Genomic DNA, 21372 nt, shown 5'->3' with positions numbered 1-21372 from the left:
GTTGGAGGTGAAGGATAGGTTTAGACAGGGAAATTGTGGGGGGAAAAAGCTCTTCCCTCCCTGACAGTCTTCACACTTTTTGGGACCCCAGATTTTTAAGACTAGATCTCTGAGAGAGGAGGGAAGGGGAGAGAGGGAAAGAGAGAGGGAAGGAGAGAGGGAGGGAGGGAGGGAGAGAGGAAGGGAGGGAGGGAGGGAAGGAGGGAGGGAGAGAGAGAGGTAAGATTTCTTTCTCCATTGCTGGAGGTCTCACACCTGACTTTCCTTGACACAAATGTTCCTTTGTCTGAGCACACCTCAGCACCTGCTCTTTCAGCAATTCACTCCACACAGACTCTCATTACTGGAGTCCCATTTCCCCTCCAGTCCTTTCTCTTAGGCTAGGATTCTCCTGGCATTTGGTCCACAGACAAAAAAAACCCACTAACATTGTTGCAGGAACAATTCCCAGCATGTGGGCCAGTCCCAATATTTCCTTATTGCTCCATGGCCAAAGCATCTGAGCATCTGGCCCTTCTCTCATCCTCTCTATTTCTCAGCCTGGCATCAGATCTAGGCCTTTTTGTGATGCTTTGTGCTTTTGGTGCACATAGCATTTCTTAATACTCTCCCTTGAGAATATACTTTGACATAATGAATGTAGTGCATTCTCTTGCATAGTCTGTTTCTGACTTGGCTGTGAATTAAGCAAAGTGCCTTGGTTCCACTAGCCCAGTGGTCAGCAAACTCATTAGTCAACAGAGCCAAATATCAACAGTACAACAATTGAAATTTCGCATGTGGCTCACGAGATGCAGTTTGTCAACCATGGCACTAGACCAATAGATGCTTGTGTGGAATGTAAGAATTCGGTAATATAATCGAAGTTAAAAAAATTAAATTATAACTTTTTTATAAACAAAAAGTGTTTTGGTTTTTGTGTGTGTTTTTTGTTGTTGTTATTGTTTGTTTTTTAGTTTTTTTATGTTGTTGTTTTTTTATGGAGCTATCTATATAAAGACTCACAGAAATTAATGCCTATGGAATAATTTAAGATGTGGTTGGAAAATCTAACTGTCTCCCTACTTAGGATTAACTCCAAAAAGGACAAAGATCTTGCCTGTCTTTCTCAGTGATCTACAATAATTAGTGGAACATATAATAATATGTAACACACATTTAATGAATGACAGAATTTTATTTTATTCATGAGTATCTTCTATGCTAAAAGAGTAACATTAACTTCTCCCATTTACTAGTATTCATGGGTGTCCTCCATGCTAAAATAGCTAATTTCTCCCATTCATATGCTGCACTTTAAAGATTAGAATTACTTTTACAATCTTAAATTTAATCATACCATTTCCTAAAAGCATTTTGGATCTCAAACAAAATAATTCCAAATAAAATGTTAAATTTGACATGAAAACTAACATCAATTCTTTTGAGGCACTAAGCAAAGTACTGGAGGGATCCAGAAAATAAAATTACTCCTATAATAATAGAAAAATTCAGGAGCTCACCAGTGAGACCCCTGAGTAATAATTTTTTTTTTTTTGCTTAGCATAACTGTAGAAAGTATTATAAAAAAAATTGTTCCTGTCCTGGACCTTAAAAAAAATGATTAAAATTTCAGAGAGTGGAGAAAGCTGTTTGAGACCTAAACAAAGGTAGAGAGACAGTGTGTGGGATGTATTTGAGGAGCAGCGGGTGGACTGACTTTAGTGGAACAGTTTGGTGTATGGAAGTCAGGGAGAAGGTATGGATGGCTCTAAGAGCAAATGGAACCATGGCTAACATTTCTTCTGTAGGAAGAGGGAAACTTCCGGAAGCATTTGATCAGGGCAACCTTAAAGCACAAACCTGAAGATAAATAAGAGAAAATAAAGCTTTGGGAGTCAGGGAGATGAGTTGACTTATTGCTCTAATAGTTCAGGTGAGAGGTAATGATGACCTAAGTAGGGCAGTGGCAACGGGAATAGAAAACATGAAATAAGTCTAACAGACACAGAGATGAATAGTGCCTGGTAGGTAAGAATTCGCTGTTGGGGGGAAAACGCCAGCCAAAACAATTAACTAATCATTTTTTCTACAATAGGAAAGGTCATGCTGTATCAAGTCCTTGGTTTAATAAAGGAAAAATGTTTTTTTACAAAGGCTATTTTTTAGGAACTTGGGTTAAAAACAAGTAATAATAATCCAAGTAAAAACTATCTGAAAACAAGACAGAAATGAAACCAATAGCATTTACTAGTATCCTAAACAGGCAGGAGGTTAAGCACCGTGGACACTCATCAGGCTTCTCCTAAGAGTCACCCACTGGCCTTCTTGACTCTTGTGTTACCCTTCTAAATCCATCCAACAGCCTAGAGCCAGGATTATTATTTTTTTTTTTTTAAATCCAAGCATGCTACTTTCTGTTTAAAACTCTCTAAAGAATTTTCATTGTTCTTGGGATAGTCAAAACATGCTTTACCTGACCCACTATGACCTGAATTTGTCTCCAGCTTTCTGTCTCATTACTTTCAACTCACACTTCTTTCAGTCAAACTGAATAGCTTGCATGCCTTGCCCCCCCTCCCCTCCCCCCAAGGTCTTCTCATAGACTAGGCAACTTCCCAAAGCACTGGTCCACTTAATTAAAATTCTATACCACATTTGACCTCCTATAGGTTAGATCTTGCTGTTATGCACTCCTCAAGTTCCCTGTACTTTCCTTTATTATATTTTGCTATAATTGTCTACCTTCCAACTGTAGTCTGTAAGTGCTACAAAGACAGAGACCATGCCTGCTTATTCAGAGCTATATCTCCATTACCCAGCAGAGTGATTAGCACATTGAAGATCAATAAATATTTACTGAATAAACTGAGTTGTGGTTAATTAAATCACTCTAGGGCTCATTTCCTTCATCTTTAAAAATGGGTATTGATCTTTAAGATTCCTTTTACTCATACAGTTTATATAAGTAAACTTCATCAATAAAGAAGACAGACTTCAGCATTCCAAGTCTGAATCAGTATCATAATTTACTGGGGAAAAAATCATTGGGTTCTATTTATAAATTTATATTTTAATTTCTGTCTAAATAGCAAAATTGTTAATGATATTAGTGATATTCCTCAATCTGTCCTCATTCTGCAAACATTTCTCCTCTTCCTCTTGAACAGTGAGATCTGAGTAACTGGGAAATAAAGGAAAGTAACTATAAAAACTGACAGTTGAGTAAACTTCCCAAGAAAGATAGCTTTAGGCAGATTTTAAAATGAAAACAGATTTTAAACATTTTCATAGAAGAGGATTTATAAAGCTTATTTGATAATACTAATTCCCACCAGCTCCAATGTGTTTCATTGAACGCAATCTCTGTCACAATACTCAAAACAAAATAAATGTGGTTCACACACATATATTCTCTACAGAATTTTTAGGAGAATGAGTAGGATGCTATGAGTAACAATAACTTTTATTGAGTACTTACTATATGCCAGATACTGCTTATTTGCTGTACCTCTACTAACACAGTTAATCCTCACAACAACCTATGAGGTATTATTATTATTCCCATTTTATAGAGAAGAATACAGAGTCACTAATGCTCATTTACATGGTGAGATATATCTAGAATTTTAGCAGTTTTAGCTCACAAACTTGACCAGTTAACTACCATGCCTCTCTTGAAAAAATCATCCCCAAACTAGAATGTTTGATATACAAAAACAGTTGTAATAACTGTCTTATATTCCTTGACTTGGAAAAGAACTCAAAATCTAGTGACATTCTGAACTCTTTGTTGAAAATAAAAGCTAGTAATATAATCAAATGTTGGTTTAATTTGTTAATATTATTGAGCAGGATATATTTAAATGTTTATGTATCTTATTTTCACCTAAACTCTTCTAATTCCAGTAGTTTGAGAATCAGCTGCAACTAAAATAATAATTTCTAAGTCTTTATTTCTTTAAAAACAAGTTGTTTCTTTGATCTCCAGAATATGTCCTTTGCTTGAAAAGGCAGTTGCAATACTTTTAATCTTTGTGTTAAAAGAGAAAGAGATCACTTGAAGAAAAAAAAATCGCTTCCCTTATTTTCTACAGGGAAAAAAGTCTCAGATTCCTTTGTGGAAAATGAAAATAACTGATACATTGGGGAAACCAGGGGTCAGGAAAGGAAATTGTCCTACTTTATCCTTTTCCTTTGCATCCGGGTCTCAGAGTATGTATATTTACATGTATATAATCCTTGAATTGATTTATTAAGCTGTTTACAAGTTAAAAAGGAAGATGTCCTGAAGAGATCATTACAGAATACAAATCAAGAGAGACAACTTTGAAAGAATAGTAATTTTGCTGCTTGATACTGACCTTAAGTCCCCAGAAAAAGAACAAAACAGCTAAAAGCAACTTTTTTTCTCCATTCATAAGTGATTGTGAATTAATTGTATTGTGCAGCTTAGCTGAATTCTCCTGCATCCTAGGAGAAGACCTCTGACAGACTGGGAATTTTTGCTTGTTTATAATGTAAGCTCAGTATCTATAGATAGTTCTTAATACCACCTAGGCTGATTGGAAAGCCCTAATTCCCAAAACAAACAAGAAAAGATGAACAAAACAATCCATCTGCAAAAGGAAATAGAATCTTTAAAATCTTTCTTTTGATAATTTGATTTTAGATAACCCTCTAAGAAAAATTTTTGATGACTTCAGAAGTCTGACGACAAAGCCTAACCTTGTTCATCAATGAAGTGTATATGCCTTGTGGTGTATATGGTTCCAGTAGTTACTTTGATTATAAAAGCACTTAGCAATAGTTGTATCTATGTTCAGTACATCAATTAGTCCATGCAGTTCTAGCAAAGAGTAGGTTGGAGCATTTGCTGATAAATAGCAACACTGCTAAATTTTCATTTGATGGTAAAAATTAAAATATTAGAATTCGAATTTACCCAAATTGGACATTTCTATGCATGTACATGCCATTTCAGATAGTTAATATTGACCTTAGGATGATAATTCTACAGCCTCCTTTGCTTAATCATGACATCTTTATTCATCCACTCGACAGCTATTAAGCACATATATTGAAAATGTACTATGTTAGACACGGGCAAATAAAAATTAAAAATTAAAAAATAAATAAATAAATAAAAGGTCCTTGCCCTTAAAGATCTTTATTTATCATTTTAAAAGTCTACATTTTAAGGCTTTGAAAAAAGTGTAACCAGAATAGTGGCATCACTGTCCTTCATCTCATATTTTGGGCAGAAATGAGTCAATAAAGTCTATAGGATCATGGATCTGCTTCCTTGGGCTTCCCGGAAGCATGCCAGAGGCTTAGGACCCCCCAAACAAAGTACCTTTCCTTTTCTCTTTATTAATATTTGCTTAATGCTTTTAAAAAGAAAAAAAATGTGTTGCAATATGAAGTACAAAGAAATGCTCTTGGGGGTAAGCCCTCAATATCTTCATATTTATAAAAATGCCTCCATTTACTTAATTTAGTATATTTTAACACATCCAACTATTCTTCCCAGAAACTCTAAGCATCTCTGTATGTGTCTGACCCTATGGTCGATATTGGGATCTGTACATTTGACCTCAAATATACATCTTATCAAGTAGCTCATGGTCCTATTGTGTGGAACTTATAGAAAATAACTCACATGTGTCACCATGTTTAATTTATTAATGACCATGGGTTCAGGCTTTTAAAAATACAAGAGGTATTCAATAAAACATAGAGCCTATTTTCTAGTGTTTTCCTGAGGTTAGAAAGAATTCGGTATAATTATAAAGTATTTGTTGACAGGTTTTTTTTTAGGTAATCTGAATCAAATGTCACTGGGAAATGTACGTAGGGCCAATTGAATTTTACAAAATTAACAGCATATTTTGCTGCCAATGTTGTTCTGAAATTAATTGCAAGATGTGATTTTCAAATGACTTACCAAAAATTGTTAAACCGATCAATAAGTCAACTGAGACTGGAAACCACCACCAGCTAGTAATTTGATTTACTATCTATTATAATTCCTCCATAATGCATAGTAGGCACTTTTCTCTCAGAGTTTAATGATTCTGTAATTGAGATATAACTTAATGTATGTGCATACTTTATGGAATAATATTATTTTTCCAAAAAGTTGTTCTTAAGTGCATGGTGAATCTTAAAGTGAATGGTATCAGAGTTAAGGGAAATCTATTAGTTGTAGCACACTGACTGCTTATCTTATAAACTACGTGTTCTATAAAAATTGCAAATTTCTTAAACTAAATTTCCTTTTTTTTTTAATCCTCACCCAAGGATATGTTTTTATTGATTTTAGAGAAAGAGGATGGGAGGGAAGGAGGGAAAGAGAGAAATATAGATGTGAATGAGAAATATCCATGGCTGCTTCCTAGACACGCTCTAACCAGAGACTGAATCTACCAACACAGGACAAGGCTCCAACCAACTGAATCACCCATCCAGGACCTACATTTTCTTTGAAATGTTTTACATTTTGCTATAAATAGAATGATACTCTTTTTTCATACACTTTCAAAATTCAAAATCACTTGCTTTGAAAAACCTGATTATCAGAAATTATTTATCAATACCTTCAGTATTATTCTGCTTGTAAATAAGAATGGTGTTTTGTTAATCTTGAGAAATTTCTTGTAGAGAAAGTCATGTTCTAATCATTTTTATATCATTGGAGTTTGTAATAATACCTTAAAAAGAATTCATGATTATTGAACAAATAAATGAAATAATGAAGGAAGTAGTGAAGGGATAAAGACCTTGGGCAAAATGAGCCATCAAATATTTGTTGAATTATAATTAGCTGCCTATGTTGACTGATAAAGAATATTGTCATAGTTCAGTGATAAAGTTTAAATATCTTTCTGTAGTGTTTGTCTTTGTACCATCAAGAGTAATTAATAAATACTAATGATAAAAATTATTTTAAAATTTGATTTCATGTATATTTAAGGTCTATGTATTTAAAGGAGTCTTGTATGTCAGACTGTGGCTCAAACATTCCTCTTGCATATTCAACTATTTTTATGATATTATCTGCTAAAGAATGTCTCCTGAGTAATTTTTATCTTAAAAGATGAATTTTTGGAGGCATGAACTTCATACGAAACACAACATTCTTCACTAATTATCATCTGCACATATTCTAATATTAAATTATTTTTCATGTATCCTTGCCTTTATACTTTACCATCAGCACATCTGTTCCCCAGTATCCATGAGAGCTACCAAACCTAGCATTTTGCTTCTAAACTGAATTTATATTCATTCAGAAATTTTCTGTGATTTCTCATTTTTGTTGTTTTTCAACTCTGAGGAGTTAAAGCAGCACATTCAATTTTAAAACTGCCTCAAATTTGGGGCTATAAATAAATAAATAATAAATATATTTTGATATAATAAAAAGTAAAAAGGTTTTTGTGGGGTTTTTTTTCAAATGCTCAGTGATCTGTCACTAGAAATTTAAATAAAAAAAAAAAAAAGATGTATATATTATTTATTATCCAGTAGCAGAGATCATTTTGCCAATGAGATCACTTGGAGGATAAACCTAACTGGAGGGAAATAGAGGATCTTAGACCAAGCCCTAGAGTACTGCTATTTATAAGTCATGCCAAAAAGGAACAATCAAAAGATGCACATGAAGAGTGGTCATTGAGGTAAGAATCAGTTAAGAGAAAATGTTGATCATGAAAATAAACAAAAGAAAAATTTCTCAGAATGCAATGGTAAATTGCACTGAAGCTTCTCTGAGAGCAATTTAGATGGGAAAAAAAAAAAGTATGGAGTCCATGCTTTAAAACTTTGATCCTAAAAACTAATGAGATCAATGCATTTAGCTTCTTAAAAGCCCTTGGAGCCTGCCCGAGTAGCTCAGTTGGTTAGAACATCATACAGATACCCCAAGGTTGTGAGTTCAATTCATGGTCAGGACACCTAAGAAAGAAACAACCAATAAATGTATAGATAAGTGGAACAAATATATCTTCTCTATCTCTCTCTCTTTCTCTTTCTCTCTAAAACTCAATCAACCAATCAATAAAAAATTTAAAGCCATTGGAAATGCCGTGGTTGATAAGGATTTAGAAAACTGGAGAAGACTGAATTGAAAATTAAATTTGAGAAAATAGAAACAGGGACTGATCCTCACTTTTGTAATTTTGCAGTGACAGTGGGCAAAGAAATGGAATGGAACAGTAGATGGAGAGGAACTTGGGTCAAAAGAAAATACAAATCTTGCTTAAATTTAACTGAATAAATAACATAATTCCATGGAGATAAGATTGAAAAAATAGTCTTAGGGCCAGATCCAAAGGCCCTTCTAGACCATGTTAAGAATGTTGCTATGAGATTTTAGGCTTAGGGTAATGGTAAATCATTAAAGTTCCTGCTCATGGGCAGCTTATTATCTACTTCGGGGAGAGAGATTAATCAGATGTCTAAAAGAAATATAAAATTGCAACTGTGCCACATGCTAAAGATGAGCTATACAAGGCTGTAGGAACATATAATAAGAGGAATTATTATCACAGAAGTCAGCCTTCTGTGAAAAACTGACAACTGGAAGGTGAATAAGTGAAGAGGGAGAAAACCAGGTTGTATTCAGCGGGCTGAGCAAGAGCATGGAGCCTGTGGAAGGAGTATGGCATTTATGAGGAACTGCAAGGTCAACGTGACTGGAATACTGAGAACAGCGAGCATCACTATATATGGAGCGGGTTGTCCTTATTCTAAGAACTGTGGGAGTTGGGAAATTATTCAACTACTTGAAGCAGGAGTGGGGCCATTTATGCTGCGATGTCAAACAAATAAAGACAATCAAAAACCCTCACTGGAATATGAAGAAGGGATAAGAGTTGAGGGGTCAAAACAAACAGAGGTAGACCCTTTATGGGACTTTTGTGATTGTGCAAAACCAAGAATATGGTGTTTGGGCAAAACTGGCAAATGTTGACATGATGAGAAGGGGAAAATATAAAGAAAAATTTTAGTAGTTAAGATATAAGAGGACTTGGTGATATGTGAGTTATGGATATTAGCCATCATGGTGATGTTTATGCTGTTGTCCAGGACATTCACAATGAATCAATTGAGCAGTCAATCAATATGCATTTATCAAGTGCCTACTATGACATCAATATATCATTCCTTTTATGGGAGACTCAAAATTATTTATGCATTAGAAGATCAGATTCTAAATATTGTTTACCTCACTTGTTTTTGACACACTGTAAAAGAAACAAGCTATTGTTGATGAATATCCATTGTGTGCGAGGGAATTTGGAACAAACAATGCATTCAGAAGCTACACTAAGCTCATCCAAAAAGCATGACAATATCATCTCTATCCAGTGCAGGCTGCGCAGTGATGGGGCAAGCAGATGAAAGTTGCAGTTGGCTGAGAAGCCCATTGAGGGTGATTCACCCACATAAGTTAACTGTGAGATTCAACCGCATACTCACCTCCTCCTGACACGTGTGTGCCAGTAAAACCAATGCCATAGATACCATTAATTTCACTCCAAAGTGAACTTTGGAGGACTGAAGGGCATTAACCTTAGGAAGGACTGGCCAACCTCAATTTAACACCCATGAAAAAGACTGCTTTTAAAATATATATATATATCTTATTGATTTTTTCACAGAGAGGAAGAGAGAGGGATAGAGTCAGAAACATCAATGAGAGAGAGACATCGATCAGCCGCCTCCTGCACACCTCCTACTGGGGATGTGCCCTCAACCAAGGTACATGCCCTTGACCGGAATCGAACCTGGGACCTTTCAGTCCACAGGCCAACACTCTATCCACTGAGCCAAACTGGTTTTGGTGAGAAAGACTGCTTTTTAAAATATTATAAAAATGTTTATCTCCCTCAATTCTCCAGGAAATATAGCTAAGATTAAAAAAAAAAAAGTCTGAATCAAGTCTTAGAATACAAGAGTTTTATTCTCAGTAACACTAATGATTGTGGTAGCTGTGAAAGTCTGCTTACCAAGACACATTTTTCATTAGTCAGATTATAAACTGATACACGAGGAAATCTATTTTTTAGTTCTGTTTTCTTTCACTGTTACCAAATTGAATATATTTGTGAGAGAAATCAGTGAGAAAGATGAACACAAGCTGTACTCTTCTGAAAGGTATATTAAATTTCTCTAAACCTCAATATGCTCTCTACCTCACAATGATGTTCAGTTCAAGAGAGGTAACAAATATTAAAAAAAAAAAAAAATCTACTATGTCCTGGCACTTAGTATGTGCTCACTAAAAGTTAGCTGAATCTTACCAAGGCTGAAGCAAGTCTGCACCTAGAGTAAAATTCATTGACACAAGTTTCTTAATCTTCACTGTAATAGCAATAATACCCTACTAACAGTCAAACTAATTTAACTCTGTCTTTATAATCTTGTCTAGATATTAATTAAAAAACATTCACTCTTCAAACAATTGCCACTTATCTTTTTGGAAATTTCCTTATAGACCCCACTATGAATTTTATAGTCTTCTCTATAAATCACGTTATATTTCTTATTTTATGAAAATTGCATGTGTAATCTAAAATTAAGAAAATGTAGATTTCATATAAAGTATGATTCGCTGAAGGAAGCAAAGTGATGCAGAATATTTCCTGACTTCTTTCATGCTGAACTACTGTAGATTTAATAACTTCTGCACTGCAGTGATTATGAAACAAATGCATATTTTTAAATGCTAGCTAAGAGTGTCAGACGTTTTCTTATATTCTGCAAAATCTTAGGAACAAAACAAGTTTAAAGACTAACAATAACACATGGGCTGCTAGACACGTTTCTGCTATTCACGTTTTTGTGAAGACGCTGACCCTGTAATCATTATTATCTAAATTGTACTGTAATCGTTACTTTCTGAGAACCTTAAAGTTGGAAGTAAGAATTTAATGTTAATGTTAATTACAGGAGCATGTTGAAATGTATTTTAACAAAAGCAGGAGCTATTGGGAGTCAAATAATCCCTTTGGGATTTTAAACTTCACTTAAGCAGAGGAATCTAGGGTAAAAATTTACAAAGTAGTAACTCACTTAGAGAGAGAAAAATCTTGCAGGTCACAGTACAAAAAAAATGTGGTCTGATTAGCCTTTCTTTTCTCTATATTGACTTCAAAAAAATGTCTTATTCATAAAAGCAAATGAAGAGATGCTTCAAAAAAAAAATCACACTGCTTTTTTACAGCTGAAAATGACTTCATTCACAAAACATCACCTCTCAGTTTAACACACTTAACCTTAAAAAAGTAAAAATAATCTCCTTGGGACTAATATGTGTAGTCAAAGATATGTTTGTGGCAATTACTTTCTTCTAAAACCTGAGCAATGCCAGATGAGGAGGTTTTTATTTAGAAGTGCAGCTCCCTCTTGGAAAGACAGAGCTTCCTCTTTCTTATTCACATTCCCCAAATAGCTCTTAAAGACTTCAGAACCCTTTCTTTCCTAATGAATTGCAGTATCCTTACCAACCATTGGTTGTTTGTTTGTTTTCATGAGGAAATTAGCTTGTTTATGAAGCTCATCTTACTGAAAAGATAGATGGAGGCACTGATGAGCTTGATGATAGTTTATTAGGACAAATTAGGAAAGGGATTCAGAGGCAGGCACGGCCCCCTGATGAGCGTGCTCTTACCTACTCCCCTCACTTCTGTTTATTCCATATGGATACCTGTTCCTGGCAACTTATCCACTTAGTGCATTGCTTGCAAAAATTCACATCAGGTATTTTGTTGTGTAACTTAACTACCCAGAATAAATCTCTCGCTGCGAAGGTTGTCATAGGAGACTATGAAATAATAGGAGTGGGAACATTTATATAAAGCACATTTCTTTCCAGAAGTTTGATCTCATTTTTAAGTTCAGTACTTCTGACAAGAGGGAGGCAGAAGGAAGCAACTAATCAAATCAAAGACTTGTGGATCTTCCCTATTGCAAATGTCAAAATGCCTCGACATTGTTTTGTAAAATGACGGATGCTCTGCATGTGCCAGGTAGCGAACAATGCAGTTGTTTTCACATCTGACCTGCATAGTGAAGATGCCTGTCTGGCCCACATTGTTGCAGAATTGAGGGCATAGAAGAGTAATGGATGATTCAACAAGGTCCATAAAGCAGAGACAGAAAATACCTGTTGTTTGAGATATATAATGTTGAAACTGGATCTTAGGGGTAAAGTAGGACAGGTTTAGGAAATTATATACGTTTTAGAAATCAACGGAATCATGGAGGAAGGACAGGGCTGCAGAGTAGCAGAAGGTTTATTTCCATAGGATGGGGAAAGCTGAAAAGCTGCAACAGGTACATTTCCATAGAATGAGGGAGCTGGGAACAGCAAAAGGACTATATTTACAGAATAAAGGGAAGGAACTCTTCATCCAGAAGGAGAGGAAGAAAGTCCAAAGGGAATAGGAAAACATTAAGGAAGCGGGGACACACACACACACACACACACACACACACACACACACACACACGCTCACATGCCCCCATCTAAAGTTCAACCTTTGAGCCCAGGAGTTACTATAGTAACCAGTCCAAGGGAATCAGAGGGATATCAAGGCACCAGGCTCTGCAGCCTTTATAAGGCATAGGGAAGAGGGACTCAGTGGAACCCTTCCCCACTCCCCACGTGGGAGTTCATTCAGTGGGACTCTTTCCCTCTCCCCATGTGGGAGTCTGTACCTGTTCTTCAATAAATCTCCACCTTTGCTATACCACCTTCTGTCCATGGATTCATTCTTTGATTCTGGCGGACAAAGAATCCAGGTTCCAGTCCAAAAATTCCGTCTCAGCAGAGTCCATGTTTGTCCCCATCCCACCAGTGCAGCTGGAGTCGGTTTCCGGCTGCACTCTGGTTGGCGCTGCATTGCTGTACTTTCATACTAACTCATTTCCCAATCTTTCTGGGCTAGTGTTGGGTCCTTCCCCTAATCATTTAATTTCCAAGACCTTTCAGGGCTCTGTGTTCCTTATCCAATCTGATCCTTTCCCCAGGCTAGACAGGTAGGCCCTTACAGTTGTCACCTTTGCTATTACCGCACATCTACCCAACAGAGAAATTTCCCCATTATTCTTCTCTCCTTCTCCCCCATACTCTGTGGGGAATTGAATACTCCTTGGGGAGACTGGAAAGCCAGGCCTGGAGGCTGTTGGTGAACAGCCAGGCCCTTGGTGAACAAATGCTGCCATCCTCTGGGGAGCCTATGAATGCTGCAACTTGCTAGCAAAGCAACTTAGGATCTGATTCCGCTCCCTAGTTGATTGTGCTCAAGAATGTGTGATTCCTTTTGCTCCCTTTCTTTATCAATATCTAGCCTCCTAAGCTAACATCTTTCTATGACCAGTTTTTCAATGCAGCAGCAGCATAACACTTCAGCCACAGTGGGGGTGAGTGACGGTTCACATCTGCTTCATCCTGCTCACAGAAGTTGCACCCTGAAGTAGGGATAAACAGCAGAGGCAAAACTGGGTATGCTCAAGCAATGGGCTACCAATGACTTCTACCTTGGCCCGAATCTTTTATATCAGTCCCCTCTGCGTAGGCCCAAACCTCCAGGAATCTTTGAAGAAACTCTCAGTTCCTCAAGGCTGAGAGATGCCAGTTGGAGTAGGAAGGCATGAACTCCATTAATATATTGGCATTTCTTTTCCATTGCAAACTACTGTAACAATTACCTACCAAGCTCCCTGTCATTTTCACCCAGTCAATAACAGTCTCTTTAAATAGATGCTGGAGGAAGCCAAACTGATGACTTAAAGGGGAATTTTGGTAGCTAATCAGAGCTTTGTCTTTATTTCTGATTATTATTATTATTATTATTATTATTCTTACCTCACCTACCTACCACCTACTTCCAATCTTATCTCCCCCCTCTCCACACACACACACACACACACACACCCTATTTTTCTAAGTCTTACTGTGTTTGGTGGAAAATATTTAGTTTATGGATACAAATTAAGTACAAGATACAAGTGACTTCATTAGATTCTTAACTAGCTCTGCCTATCATACTATTGAATTGTTTTAGTGTGTCTTAGTTATTTCAATTGCCCACCATGTCGGTAACAGTTGCATGTTATGCTGCTTCACATATTCTCCTGACAAGTTGTTTTTTTTTTTTTTTTTTTTTTTTTTTCCTGTTTCCATAGGATTCTCCTGGTTTGCAAAGAGCAACTAAAATGTCAAAATATTTTTAATTATGTTTTTATTACTAGGCCTTCCGTTAAGAACTAGTTTAGATAATCAGTCATCTAATTTATATTCAGATGCAAATGTACACACCTTCACTCACATGAATGCTAAATTTTAACTATTAGGGAAATAATTCCCCTTTCATTCATGCTGGCTTTAAAGTGATTTAAATTAGTTCCACCACTCCTTCCCCATCCCATTGGATGGGTTTACACCCTTTGATGGTATTGTTTGGGCTTTTCTCTCACATGCTAATGAGGCATTCACTTTAGCTGCCACAACTTCATATAATCCTTGGGCAATTCTCACACTTGCTAATGACCTCCTCTTTAGAGAGCAGTGAATCTTAAAAAAGAGGAAAAGAGGGAAGTGAATCTTACTGGCCTAGTGTAGATTTACCCAGAAAATAGATTTGTGTGGCTGACTGCTTCTACCCTACCAGAATAATCATCTCCGAAGAAGAGACTTATTCCTACTTGCCACATACGGACTGTCTACTCTGTACCCAGAGCAAAGGACTGTAGCTTTTTTGCAGCCTGGTGGTGATTTCAGAAAGGGAGGAAGTCTATCTACAGGAGCCTTGTTTTATCTGTTAAATTTTCCTTGAATGTGAACTTCAGAAATGTCCAAGTAATAAGCTACTGCTAGTGCTTGCTTCCTCGCAATTATGGGTGGAAAGCCTTGATGAAGATGCGTAGGAGAAATATGGAAAACTATCTTGTCTTCTGGCCTCAAGAGGATGAGTGTTTCTCTATGGAGTTTCCTAAGGCTCTCGAGGCTTTGGTTAGCATCCATACCTTTCATAGCTCTTGGAAAATACCTAGGTGGAATATCTTATCTCCAATGGAGATCTTGAAGCCCAAACTGGATATGCTAAAGCAGTGGTTCTCCAGGTTGGCTACACATTAGCATCACCTTTAAAGCATCTCCATATTCACACCTCAACCGACCAATTCAATCTGAATCAGTGGAGTTGGGATCAAGGTTTTCAGATTTTTAAACCTCCCTGCACAATTCCAAATGGACAGCCAAGGTTGAGAAACATGACACTACCAACTCGGGAAAAAATAAGTAGTGATGACGAAGGACACTGAGGCCTAACAGTTAGCATCTGTGGCTGAGGGTGTCTGCTCAGCACTGCCCAGGATCACATCTCTTGTGTAGGAGCGTGTCCGCTAGAGCTAGAGCAAAGAAAATCTTCACATGTGGCTACTCCTCTTTACACAATTCTGCTTTTCAATGTTTCTTTGTGCACAGTGAGTGGATTCTTATAAGATGCAGCAGTGAGTTAATAGCATCAGTGGTGGAGGAAGTGCAATTAGTACCGTTTCTCATCCTATTCTGCTTCCTCCCCCATTCTATGGATACTGTGTTGGTTCCCCTCCACATTGGGCTGATGTAGGGAAAAGAAATAAATAGGTAATGATAGTTTATTTTGGCAGGCACATTTTGAGTTAGCATCAGTTTGTTTTGTTTTTAATAATATATGTTTTTATTGATTTCAGAGGGGAAGGGAGCGGGAGAGAGAGATAGAAATATCAACAAGAGAATCATTGTTTGGCTGCCTCCTGCATGCCACACACTGGGCATTGAGCCCACAACCTGGGCACATGCCCCGACCAGGAATCGAATGGTGACCTCCTGGTTCATAGGTCAGTGCTCAGCCACTGAGCCAGGCCAGCCAGGCTGGCATCAGTTTTATGTGTGTATACCTAAAGGTGACTTATGGTGCACATTTGCAGTTTCCACTAAAGACTGCTCTCTTGCTTCTGCTCCCCTGGTTTCACACTGGGGCACCAATAGATTCTTAGATGTAGTACTGCCTTTCTTCCACATGCCACCTCATTCCAAGGTTGCATGGGGCAGGGTTCCTTTTAGGAAGATTGTGGGCTGGCTCCCTTGTTGAAAACACCTAGAAAACGGGAAAACGTAACTTTACCTCAGCAATAGCAGAAACACAACTAGTTCATAAAGCATCCCGTTATCCTGTGTTGTTTTTTGCTTGCCAGCCCCAGCCAGGCCCTTAACTTCTGACAATGTCCCCTAAACTCTAGAGGACTCAGGTGGTTTTCTTAAATGTCTGTCTCTCACTTGCAAAAGCACTCTGCCTCTCTCTGTGGCTGAGAGTGGTGCAAAGGATACAAACCAACATTTTCTTCTTCGATATCTCTTACACTAATAGCGACTTCTATCTTATACTCAAGAAAGGTGATTAACCAAGGTTACAAACCAAATCACAATCTTTCAGAACGTATTACACAGATAAGCTGTGTCTATGGTATTGTTATCAGTTTTAGGGCTCCAGCTGAAGCGAAACAGAAAGAGTCCCAGCTGTGTATATGGTCATATTTCCCTACTAGTGTTGTGGGGTCAAACCTGGGTTTAAAAAAAAGACCACCAGGGGCTGATGATTGATTTTTTTAAAAAAGCAGTCAAGGATTTATTGAACTGGCCAGGACGGCCTCCAGAGCACCACACACAGGTGGAGTCCACAGGACTGACCACACTGTTCCAGGTATGAGCAGTCCTTTTAAAGGTCCAAACCACAGGAATTTTCCTTTGTTCTAAATTCTAAAGGCTGGGAACATTGGAATGCGGCCCTATCTTGCCAATAATACAGAAGCAGAGCTCAGCAGTTAATCTCTAAAGGTTATCTACAGTTTCTACCCCTGAAGCTACTGAGTCAGTGGGAATCAATCTCCTGTATTTCTGGTCCCAGGCCCAGGAAAATTGCCTTAGCCTCCAGGTCTCAACCTGGATGCTGAGGTAACTACCCTATGCAGGTGCAGAAGCCAAAATAGCAGTGTTAAAATTCAAACAGCGGTGTTTATCCAAGTATTGTTGCTACCATATTTCAACTATCATCGCTTATTTCTAAGGCATGGACTTCAAGCCTTACTTAGCTAAGTACTCAGCATAATCCATCCATTATTCTTGCTTACCTTGTTTTGTGTGTGTGTGCTTTTAAATATATTTTTTATTATTGATAGTATTACAAGTAGCTCCCAGATACTTATCTTTTATCTCAATTTACAAATTAGGATAACAAAAGTTTCTACAATATAATAGTTCCTACAGTCTGCCCAGCTGGATGTAGCTCAGCCATTTACAAGGACCCAAAAACCAAGAGATCACGGATTCCTGGTCAGGGCACATGCCTGAGTTGTGGGTTCAATCCCCAGTAGGGAGTGTGCAGGAGGCAGCCAATTTATGATTCTCTCTAATCATTGATGTTTCTCTCTCTCTCTCTTTCTTCCTCTCTGAACTCAGTAAAAAATATATTTTAAGAAAATAGTTCCTAGAGTCTCAGTGTCTATTTCTGTTTTCATGGCATACTTCATCCTCAAAGCTTCTTTGTTGAACCAAGAGTACAAGCAAGATGATCTGACATTTGGTAAGTAGATCATCTGTAGTCTTTTCTGGAAAGACACTTTCTTCCTCAAGTAGGATTTATAGACAGAGCCTACCCTCCTTAGTAAACCAGAAGTAGTAAGCCAGGCTCAGTTATAAGTCTTTAAGGAAACTACCACATTCCTAGTTCCAGAATGTTCTGTGCCTGCCTGATTTGGCAACCTCAGAAGAACCAGAAGGAAAAACTCTAGTAATCCTAAGCTGAGAACCAGAAAACAAATTCAAGGGAAGTGAAAATTAATATCCTACAAGGGGCCCTGGAAGAGCAGTACTAACAACGGACAACCAGAATTAAGCTTACATGTCCTATTTGAGCTTGCAAATAAGGTTAGGAATGAAGATGGAAATATTATAATCATTTTTTTAAGCCAACAGCATAAAGAATAGAATCTAAATAGAATAATGATTTCATTGATGTACAGTCAAGTTTGGTTACTTAATTTCTGGGAGGAAACCTAAATCTAAAGAAAAAATTAGAAAATCAAGATTCTTCTGAATAGAAAGTATTGCATTTATTTTAAAGTCTTCCATATATTTAGATGTCTCAGGTTTTTTCTCTTGAAGTCTACTCAAGGAATAAAACACCCCAAATAATTCATAATATATACTTTTACAAATAATGAAATTTAAGTTCTTTTTAATTCTGAAACAATCTTTATTCTATTAGTTCAATAATGGGAAAGATATGAGAGCTAAGTATTCAAAAGATAGCAGCAATAAATAAATTCTCAAATATCAAAAGAAAACCATGACTGTAGTTGGCACTGTATTGTCCCATTTGGGGGGAGAAGGGGAAGCAAAACTTTTCAGCCTTAGGCCTTAGTTTTTATTTTTTTTAAAGCTAAAGCTCTTAGCCTAAGCTACATGAATTTCATCAATGTTTATTTGATTCCAAGCCAAGAAATTCTGTAAAGATTACCGAAGTATCTGATGAAGCTTCTGGCAAGGAGTGAACTACATCTCACAAGGACCTCGAACAAACATTCCTGCTAGATTGCTGATCTAATCAAGATTTTTAGAATTAAATCTATAGAGGAGAAAAATATCCTGATAAGTATAATACTGAATAGAATAGAAAAAATAACATATATAATGACATAGAAAAACTAACATCATGGAAGAATATCAAATAAGTCTCTATAAAAAAGCAGCAGGATGTGGCGAGAGTATAAAAAATATACCCTCAAGTCAATATACCAAGGCAGAGAGACTAAGTCCAATAAATATAGTAAATTTTGTTTTGAAACAGATATAATTTCAATTGTATCACTAATGATAAAAATATGTAAATTAAAAGATATATCTTGTTACAAAACTTTTAAATGAGTCAGACATTAGCTTCTCTTTTAAGAGAATGCAAACATCGCTTAAAAATACAGACATAACAGTAGAAGAGCAGCAAAATTTGCCTAGGTAAGCCCAGAGGAAAAGAGGCAGAAGTGCTATTGGGAGTTGGTCAACAATGTAGGCAATATTTATTGATGAAGTATATGAATAAAGCTTTTCTAATAGATTCTGATACAGAGGTGAGATAAAGACTAAGAGACAGTGTCTATCTTTTCATCTGCTGGAAAACTCTTTTGGTCAAAATCAGAGAATCTAGTACAGCGATGCCTCAATTTAGGTTATTCCTATTTTTCCTCCAGCCTACTCCTTCCCCCCAGGAGGCATCAAGACTTTCAGCCTACATCCTCATCCTCATCCAGTGCTTACACCAATCTTGACTGGGGCTTATCATAAGTATTCAACTAAGTCCCACCAGGAGCCCGAAGCCCAGTGTTGATGTCACTGGCTGGCCCCCTAGATATCTGCCTGATTACTATCTCTGAGTCTTCCCCAAACCATTCTGTATTTCCCCATTTATATCTCCAGTGAAGGCTCTAATTGGGACAAGATTCCTAGTTTAATACTAATCCACTTGGCACTTTCACACCTTAACAATTATATCTTTTTGGGAAAGTAGTCCTGGAATCCTAGATCTCCACCTGCCAGCCAATGCCCTGCTTAAAACTGACAGACCAATCATAATTGTAATATTACACTCCTTAGCATTATCTAGAGACTCAGTTTTCATCACCTGACCAAACCATGCTTTTTAGTTCCAGATGTCTCTTTTGCCCCATTGACCTTCTGCTCAGGTCGAGCATGTTTTGTCACCAAACCTGGATAAAACACGTTCCTCTGCCATTAATCTGCTTTTTTAGAAGACCACAGAAAACAAGAGTATCATAAAAGAGAATTGCTAAGACCTTTATCAACTCTCACATTTTATTAGTCTATAATGTCTGGCTGAGAGGGAAGAACTGGGGAGTTGATGGGTGTCCTTGGAGCAGGTAAATATGTTATCTAGCCAGATAAATAAATTCCAATCTCAGAGAGAATTTTTCTGAAACTTCTGAGACTTTCTTTAAGAGCACCAAAAAAAGCAGCAGGATGTGGGGAGAAATTCTAAAATTAAATTATGACTACAAATCTAATTAAATAAGAAAAAATAAAAATGATTAAAATAAATTATTGTCCAATATGGTAAGATGTTTAAAACATGAGAATATTCAACACAATTTTACTTATAAGAGCAAAATATTACAAGAGTCAACATCCCCCCTCGCCCCAAAAAAGGAGATAGGTAAGTACATTCTACTATATATAATAAAATATTTTGAAGCAACTAAAATTATGTTGTATATAAATATTGCATGCTCTGGGGGGAAATCTTATAAATTAAAAAAGCAGGGTAAAAATATGAATATGACCTTAACTAAAGAATATGCACACAAATGATATGTTAAAATATGAATAATTATTATTCCTGAGTGGTGGAATTCCAGTTGATTTTTGTTTTTTATTTTAGTCTTTACATTGGTCTCTGGTTTTCATTCCCCTCCCCCACCCCCCCCGGTAAATTTTTCTTTTATAAACAGAAGAAAAATAAAAACATTTTAAAGGTCATGTACCATAGGTGGAAGAAGAAGCACAGAATTACAGATGGAATACAAAAGAATGGAACAGACCTTTAAAAACAGTATTAGGAATACAGCAGCAATAACTCAAACTGATAAATAAAGTTAAGAAAGATGAAAAGAATTTTTAAAGTTATGCTTAAAACAAAAATAAAAGGATGGGCTATTTCCATTCCTCTAAACAGAGAAGGTCACGTGAACATTGCTTCTCTTTCTCTGTCAAAGCAAGTCATCACATTGGAAGGACAGTATATGGCTAAGGGGAAAATTCCAGGGTGGTTAAGAGTATTGCAAGGAAGCACGTAACTAGGTTAAATGATTTCACATGTCCAAGCTCAAGGAACTTTACTGTCTAGTAGAAGCAATTTACAGATATAATCACGATCCCAGATATCTTTTCTGAGAAAGCACAGAAACTAGGAGAGGTGAGAAAAATCTAGAAATGAACAAATATTTATCTACTTTTCCAACAAAGACATAAAGAGATGTGCTATGAAAACTCTCTTAACATTGTTTCTAAAATAGACCTTTAAGGACATTTTTTATCTCTTAGAAGATGATGCAGAGCTCTTAAGTAGAACATTTGCAGTGTAAGGCAAATGTATTTAGATGTACAATGTGTAGTTAGTAGATCAATGTTTGCTCCAAGGTAAGAATGTTCTATGTAATTCCTAAACTAATTCTGAAATTCCATGATAAGAAATGATTTTCTTGATTTTATGTGGCATTTGGAAGGTTTTTTTTTTTTAAACTAATACTTTAGGCAAGATGGATTGGTAT

The 21372-nt window shown here is 36.7% G+C and overlaps 1 protein-coding gene across 1 annotated transcript in view; it reads left to right on the top strand.

Moving 5' to 3' along the window:
• The window catches only part of GRM3 (glutamate metabotropic receptor 3), a 176242-nt gene that overhangs the window by 14078 nt on the left and 140792 nt on the right, over positions 1 to 21372 (top strand). The gene's annotated exons all lie outside the window — the stretch shown is intronic.

Source organism: Pipistrellus kuhlii, unplaced genomic scaffold (genome assembly GCF_014108245.1).
Source record: "Pipistrellus kuhlii isolate mPipKuh1 unplaced genomic scaffold, mPipKuh1.p scaffold_m20_p_10, whole genome shotgun sequence".
In the NCBI taxonomy this organism is placed as follows: Eukaryota; Metazoa; Chordata; class Mammalia; order Chiroptera; family Vespertilionidae; genus Pipistrellus; species Pipistrellus kuhlii.
The sequence above is the reverse complement of the archived record's forward strand: the minus strand, read 5'-3'. Positions and strand labels throughout refer to the sequence as shown.